Source organism: Pogona vitticeps, chromosome 1, assembly GCF_051106095.1.
Source record: "Pogona vitticeps strain Pit_001003342236 chromosome 1, PviZW2.1, whole genome shotgun sequence".
Taxonomy (NCBI): Eukaryota; Metazoa; Chordata; class Lepidosauria; order Squamata; family Agamidae; genus Pogona; species Pogona vitticeps.
The window spans coordinates 196,471,841-196,480,012 of record NC_135783.1 but is presented as its reverse complement, the minus strand read 5'-3'; the positions used below and the strand labels follow the sequence as shown (position 1 = coordinate 196,480,012).

At 41.7% G+C, this 8,172-nt stretch overlaps 1 long non-coding RNA gene across 1 annotated transcript; it reads right to left on the bottom strand.

Annotated features, from left to right (window-relative positions):
* Positions 1-1,389: 1,389 nt before the first annotated feature.
* On the bottom strand, positions 1,390-7,963 carry LOC144589342 (uncharacterized). Its single transcript, XR_013545416.1, has 2 exons — positions 7,858-7,963; positions 1,390-1,449 (listed from the first exon to the last, which is right to left on the bottom strand). It is a non-coding gene; the product is annotated as an uncharacterized LOC144589342 (long non-coding RNA).
* Positions 7,964-8,172: the final 209 nt, after the last annotated feature.

Here is an 8,172-nt window from a genome sequence, read left to right as displayed (position 1 = left end):
AGACCCTCATCGATTAGTTGCAATTAGCAACAGCAAGTTACAGAAACCTTACATGAATGCCAATAGGATTCTAGCCAGTGTCCTATAACCTTAAGACAGGGGTGAGTGGTTCCTTGATTAGACCACTAAAATCTCACACAGAGGTGCTAAGCTTTTGACTCTCCAGGAGTCTTTGTTAGGCTGGGCACTACAAAGCTTGAAGTGCTGCCTCTGCCCCCCCCCCCCAAAGAAGCCCTGGAAAACATAAACGTTCCAAAATCCATGATGCGATTTGCTGGCCCTGGGAGTCAGGTTCCAACTGGGGGCAATGGAAACAACTCTGAGATGGAGAGTTTCAGATTCCGTCTCTGGCAATGTGGATTCAAATGTCCAAACTTGTTATGGAAAGACCTGCCAGTCACCAAATATCTCAACCCACCCACCCCCAGCAAGGCTACTGCAGTGTCTCAAAGGAAACAGACTTTCTGAGAAAGTGGTTTGTAGCTTTGTGTTGCCCTCATCTGAAGCAACTACTGGATCATGGTGTGGTGACCAATTCCAATTCTTATTCCACCTAAATCAGTTCAACACAATTGTCCAGCAGCTGGGAAATATTATTATATTATATTCTTGAAACATTTTAAAAATACAAATATAAAATGAATTCTGCTGTGGGTCATTTTTGCAACAACATTGGGGGGGGGGGTTGAACAAAATCACAGTTCAGGAGCCTCTGTGCAAGATGAACCTAAGTTGATTTATCCTTCCTTCATGGCACAGTGATTAAACTGCTACTGCAGTGAAAACTCTGCTCACCATCTGAGATCCTGACAGGCCCAAATAGCCGGCTCAAGGTCAGTAAAGTGAGTACCGTACCCAGCTCACTGTGTGTGTGCGTGCGGCCATGTATAGCCTGCATAATTAAATTGTAAACCAGAGTGCTATAGTGTTATAGGGCAGTATATAAGTAGCACACATTGGTTTACTTTTTGCTTTATTCTACTGCTGAAAACCAACTGAGCCGGCTTGGCTTCTGCATGAGTGGGTGCAAGATTGCCTGTTTGGTGGGAGCAAAACATACAATGAATGAAATGAATGACGACAATGAAAAAGAAAAGAAACCCTTAATATTTAATTCCTTATTTTAATTAGCCCTTAAAGCCACTGTTATTTAGTCACATAGGAATACAACGATACATAATGCCATAATATGTTTTGATTCGCAGCTGTTCTGCAGGATTCATTGACTCGGACCGATCCTCCAGCCCCTATAGATTATTTTAGGCGTTCCTTATTGCTCCTTTGCAAGGGCGGGGGAACATCTGACTTGTCGTCCATGGCACTCTGCCAAAGGGTGAAGGAGGAAAGGAAGCTGTGGCTTCCGGAAGGGTGCCTGAAGGAGGAGAAGCCATGGGGCTACTAGTCCCTGCCCGCGCCAGTCCATTTCACGGGGCGACTTTTGGTGGCCGGCTGGGCAAGAAGGAAGGAAGCATGAACCAAGGGAAAGAACCAAGGTTTTGAGGGCAGGAGCCAAATAAGATATAAACACAGCATGAACTACCTCCTAGTATAAATAAATGTGATTTTAAAAGATAAGTGTGATTTTAAAAGATAGCTAGAGACTGTTTTCCCTTTGGAGGACTGACGTATGAGTGCTATAGAGCAGTGGTCCCCAACCTTGGGCCTCCAGATGTTCCTGGACTTCAACTCCCAGAAATCCTGGCCAGCAGAGGTGGTGGTGAAGGCTTCTGGGAGCTGTAGTCCAAGAACATCTGGAGGCCCAAGGTTGAGGATCACTGCTGTAGAGAGCACACCAATGAATGTCTTAACGACTCTATCAATAACACTAATTTCCAAAGTTAAATGTTTTCAATTTTCATTGAGTTAATCTTCTAGGTTCAATAGTTTTAAAAACTAGTTAAGTTTTAAATGTACTGTAGCACTGAAAACTCTGTGAACAGGTGTGTGTGTGTGAGAGAGAGAGAGAGAGAGATTTAGGTAGCTCTTGATTTCCTGCAAGGAGCAAGGGGGAAAGACCTATAAGCCTCTGCCCAACTCTGTGATTCCAGACGTCTGTTTATTGCAGGCTCAGGTGAAATTATTTATTTATTTATTTATTTATTTATTTATTTATTTATTTATTTATTTATTTATTTATTTATTTATTTATTTATTTATTTATTTAATATCCCGCCTATCTAGTCACTTAAGACCACTCTAGGCGGCTATACTGCCCATGGATGTTCCACATTGCTTCTATTTTAACTCAGGGTCTTCCTCTAATTTTTCTACTTCAAACCTTTTGAATTCAGTAGGATTTGCTTCTGAAGAGGCATGGGCTAGATGGTGCAGTCATAATGAAAATAATAACCTTAGAACTGCAGAACTGGGAGGGACCCTCTGGATCATGGAGTCCCACCCCTCTCAAGGAGGCGCCGTGAAGGGGGGGAATCAAACTCCCAAACTCTGGCTCTGCAGCCAGAGGCCTAAACCACTGAGCTGTAAGACACAATGCAGTAGTATAAGAAGCAGAAGCCCTGCTATTGTTCACTTACAACTGCCGTAAATTCTAGATGGTTTTTATAGCATGAGTCTGTTTGGCTCAGGGATGAATAGGCTTGAGATATGTGCCAGCCTTCCAGATCTTGTTCGACTGCAACTCCCATCATCCTTACCTACCAGAGCCAAAGGTAAGGGAACATGGGAGCTGCAACTCAACAACATCAGGAGGATCGCAACCTCTCTACTCCAACTGTATAGGATTGGACCCTGAATGGGACAACACTAGAACGTTTTTTGAGTCACTGTGCATCTTAAGGCAAGCCTTCCCTCAGTAACTAGCTAACTGTGTGAGCTTTTTAGATGGATTGTAATCCATTACTACCTTGACTGGATTTTTAATACTACTTGTGTTTTCCATTTCTCAGAGCAGGATTTTTTTTCCTTTTCAATATTTCTGTATTTTTGTTCTTAGATTTAATACTTTGTTTTAATGATGAGAGCCGCCTCTTTGTACTCATTGTTAATAGCTTTAAATTTTGTCCTTTAATGAGGCAAACCACTGTTTACCTTTAATGAGTTAAACTCATTGTTCTCAGCTTTAAATATAATCTTTCAAGGAAGTAAGCCGCCTTGGGCTCTTTTCAAGGAGAAAGGTGGGGTAAAAATATTTTGAATTAAATGGAATTAAATTCATTGCTATTATTATCTAGAAAGAATACTAAGCTGGCCTTAACGTTCTACAACGCACGCTTTAGGGATTTAAAATATAAACATAGCTGAGGAGTGAGAGGCTGGGAGTTTGATTCCCCACTATGCATCTTTAATAGGGCTTGGACTGGGTGATACATAGGGCCCTTTCCAGCTGTTCAGTTTGACAACGACAACAACAACAACAACAATGAACGATACTCCAGCATCTTATTGTAAGCTAATCACAATCAATATGTGCTCTCAGCTAGATCTGTAAAAACCATGAAAGCCATCGTACTAGGTTTCTTCATTACTTGTAGTAGCAAATAGGAAATAATGAAAAAAAATTAAAATCCTAAAACTGGCTGTTCTAGTTTTTTGGTTCATGTGTGAGTAATGGGACAAATTAAGGAAGGAAGCTACCCTTCTGTCAACTGCACAGCAAGATCAGCTGGATGTCTTTGGAATCAGTACGTTAGACAAAATCAAAAAGTATAAAAAAAAGATTATTAAACAGGAATGACTCATGAAAAGCCTTGACACATATTTTCATTTCAGAAAACCATGGTGCCCGGTCCTGGCAAGAGCACCTCACAGCTTGTCATTTCTTGTATCTTCATACTCCGTCATGAATCCTGAAACACCCAAAGAGATTAGCTTTATGTGTTTTCAATTTGGAGTTCCTACTTAGGACTTACTCAAATTTCATCAGCTTCTGTTTAAAGAAGCGTGTTTGTACAGAAATGCCCTTGATTTTGTTTGGTGGTTCGGTCCGTCAGGTGTTAGTGGCTTTGTAGGCGCATTCCCCACAGAGGAAAAATGAGGAAACTCTTATGTAACCAGCAGAGACCTTGGACAGAAGTAGGACTGCAAGTCTCTGGGGAATTCCCTGAGAGTGCAACCAAGTAAACCCCAAGGCTTCAATTCTGTGCAAAGAAATGAAGGCAGGGTTCATTTCTATTATAGCTTTGTTAGGTCTCTAGAACATCACATGCACGGCGAGTTTTGGGGTTCGTCACAATTCTTTGTCAGACCAGATGGTACAAAATGAATAGGGGATAATAGAAGAAAAGACATCCCAGATTCCTGGGCAAACCTTCTGTTGCCATTGCCTTTGTAAGCACATAGACGTCAATGGTGGGATCTCTATACGAAGATACTACAGAATGCTGTATTTTGCTACTATACTGTACATGTTTTACAAAGTTAGTTTTTTCCCCCCATTCTGTGCATGTTTCTCAGAGCTTCAGAAGTTAATCTTTTGAACTACAGTTCTCAAACTCTTCGGGCTGGGGAATTCTGGGAGCTGTAGTCTAAAAAGTAACTCTTTCCAACCCCAGAAATGTGCATAGGGTGACAGGCTTAAGCCAAGAATTTGCCCTGTTCTGTTATGTTGGGTTCCTTCCAGCTACATATGGGTAAACTGAGGTGACACCTCCAACGATTCCTAACACTAACTGTGGGGCCCAGATGTGTTTGGATCCTGCAATGATTACTCAGAAATATGTTCCCATCAGCGGTGCAGCATAGCCAACGGAGCAAGATGTCGGGAGCCAGAGTCTACAAACATTTATAAGGCCACAGGTTCTCCATTTCTGCTCTAAAAGAAGAATAAGGAAAAATATAGTGACATGGAGAAGAAGAAAAATAGAAAACCATAAGAATAGTGAGCATGAAGACCTCTCATCTTGATGTTCCTAACCAACCTCTAAGTAGAACTGATTCATGTATTGGGATAAATTGATTATTTAGTGAAAAAAGCAAGAAATTGATTATAAGTGACCAAGGCAAGCACCCTGTTGCTCAAACATAGCACAGAACAGAAACTGTGATAAGTATTGACCCCCCACAACCATTTGTTTGACTGATCTCACAATCAGTACAAAAATGAGTACACAATGTGAAGAACAAGACAGTGCTTATGTGAATACCTTTCTTCTCTGTTTTTAGGCAGTTGGGTACTTGATTAACAGGGATGTGAGAAGAATATGAATCAACCCACCATTAAGTCACAGGTGGGAAGGTGGACTTCCTTGGGTAAATTTGTGTTAGCTGGCCACAAAGGGAGAGAGGAGGAAGATGACAAACAGCCTGAAAAGGCATCCAGGCTGCGAGGGCCAAGCATCTGGCTGCAGCAGAGGAAGAGCAAATCAAACGGGGCTGGCTCCGGCTCAAACTCCCTCATGAGGCAGGAGTGGAGGGTAAAGGTGATTTTCCTATCTGGGGAGGACATGCGTGTTCTCTCTCCCCACCCCATCAACCACCAGCATCCCTGCACAAACATTTCTGCCTTAGTCCAAACGTTAACACAACCTGGACGGCTGCAAATGAATCTGCTGTCAAAAAAAGTAGAAGCCCAAGCAAGGAGGAGGGAAACCCTAAAGATTAGAAGCAGAAAATACAGTCATGATTCACATTGGCTTTTATGTCAGGTGGTCAATGGAAAAAGACTTGAATCAGGCCATCCGAATTCTGCAGCATTTCCCACATTATATGTCAATGTAGTCTCACTCTAAGGATGCAATCTTATATACAGTGGGGTCTTGACTTGAGAACTTAATCCGTATTGGAAGGCGGTTCTCAAGTCAAAAAGTTCTCAGGTCAAATCTGTATTTCCCATAGGAATGCATTGAAAACCATTTGATCCGTATCTGCTCTTTTCCGTCCATAGAAACTAATGGGAAGCTGCTATTCTGCCTTCGACGACTAGAGGAGGATATTTTGTTTCTTTTTTTCTTAGGTCAAGAAAGGTTTAGGGAAGGCAGGGAAAATACAGTCCAGGCAGTACAGTACCAGGCAGTCCGAAGACTGTCTCCCAATCCACTCTCTAAACGCTGGGAGGAGTGAGGAAGCAGACAGGCACCCTTTTCACTGGCCAACAGTTAAGTGAAAGTTCAAATTTTGCCTCCCACATGGTTTTTTTCAGTTCTTAACTCAAATCTAAGTATGTAAGTCAAGTCAATATTTTCCTATGAGAGTGGTTCTTAAGTCAAAATGTTCTTAACTCAAGCCGTTCTTAAGTCAAGACCCCACTGTACACACATCTACTGAACTATATGGGACTTATTTCTGAGTAGTTGTTCATAGGCTGGTGAGAATTCTCATATGAGCAATGCAAATGAGGAGTTGGTAGCTGAACAACATTGCCACTGAGAGTTCATAATGAAAAATGGCCAGCTGTAGTATATCGATCTATCACTAAGTCAGCTTCTCACATAACTTTACCATCGGCTTGTTTGTGTTGCAGCATAATCCTGCAATGATTATTCAGTGGGAATTACTCCTAGGTAAATGGCTCTAGGCTCACAGCCTAAGATCCTGCAAAGACTTAGAGGAAGAGGAGGATGAAATAATATAAGAAGCTGCCTTAAAGACTGATTGATATACCACAATTGCCCATCTATCACTATGAATTATCAATGACACTTCAAAATGCAATTTATTGAAAAGTAATTACATCTGAACATAAAGAAGGCAGAATCATGACTACAGAAGATATGCATAACTATAATGCCGACATTAAATTTTAACACTGACAATAGAAGCATTGAAATTGTTCAGATTTTCTGTCCTTGTTTCAGTCATCAATCTAAATGGAGATTACTGGCAAAAAAAAAACAACAGTGGAAGACTGAGACTCCCAACGGAAGCGAGGAAAGGGATTAGAGAAGATCTTCAAGGATAAAGATGTTTTTTATTGGAGATCAAGGTCAAGATCATCTGTACTGTGGTGTTCCCAGTTATCATGAGCAGTGACAAGAATTGACGGGGGGGGGCAGGAATCAATTCATTCAGAACGTGTTGGGCTAGGAGAGTTTTATGGAATCTTGGAATGTCGGAAAGGCAAATCAGTGAATGCGAGATCCAATAAAAGCTGGGATTTCCTGTAGAAGTGAAAATGACTAAATCAAGGTTCTCGTAAGATGCACTGGAAAAAGCCTAAATTCCTGGGAAAAGTTCAAGGCAGCTGGAATACAAGAAGGACTGATGTGCTAAAAGTAGCCACAGTCTTCAATCTGGAAGACCTGAGCAAAACTGTTATCAACAGGACTTTTTGGAGATCACAAATCCATAGGTTGCCATCAGCTGAAAGCAACAGCACATAACAACACAGACCATGTGATAACCGAGTTACAAGGGAGGCGGCCAGCTGCGACCCTCCAGAAGTCCTTGGAATGGCATGTTTCTCATCTCACCCCATTGGTGGCATTGTTCAGGGTTGAGGGGTGTTCTAGATCAACATCTGGAGCACCCCAAGCTGTCCACACTAAGAACGTTTTTTTTAAAAAAATCATATACCAGTAATAAAGCAAGAACCATAATCCTCCAAAAGGCTTACTAAAAGAGTGTAAACCGTGTTACCAAGGAGCTATGCAATGAAAACAATACATTTTAAACTGCACATTGATAGCTGAGTGACTTAGGTCTCTGGCGGTGGAGCCAGAAGTTGGGAGTTCGATTCCCCCCACTGGGCCTCCTTGACAGGCCCTGGACTTCATGATTCATAGGGACCCTTCCAGATGATGATTAAGAGGGAGGTTGTTTTAAAGAAGTTAGATATTTACGTATGCAGAAGCTCACCTATCAGTCAGAACAAACAATACTGAATACATATCACCAGTGTTTGGAAAGCAAGAGACAAGGTGGCATCAGACCTAGAGCAGATGGTACTATCCACTCCATTACCTCATCATCGGTTTGCCTTGTGTTTGCTGAATTTTCACATCAGGAGACTGGACTCAGGCACATTCATGCTGCATTTGTTCGGATCACATTTGCCATCAATGAAAGAACCCTGAAATTAGGCAAGGAGGATATTAGGAGCTGAAACTTTGTGATGTGCGTTATAAACTAAGAGTTTGTAACCTTATGAGGGAGACACGGTTCTTCTCTCTCTCTTTTTTAAAAATCACATTTGCTTTTACACTTGGAAGGAATTTTGCTTTTACAGTGGTCATGAAGCCAGCTAAAGGGATCACGAAGCAGGGCTTATCTATCCTC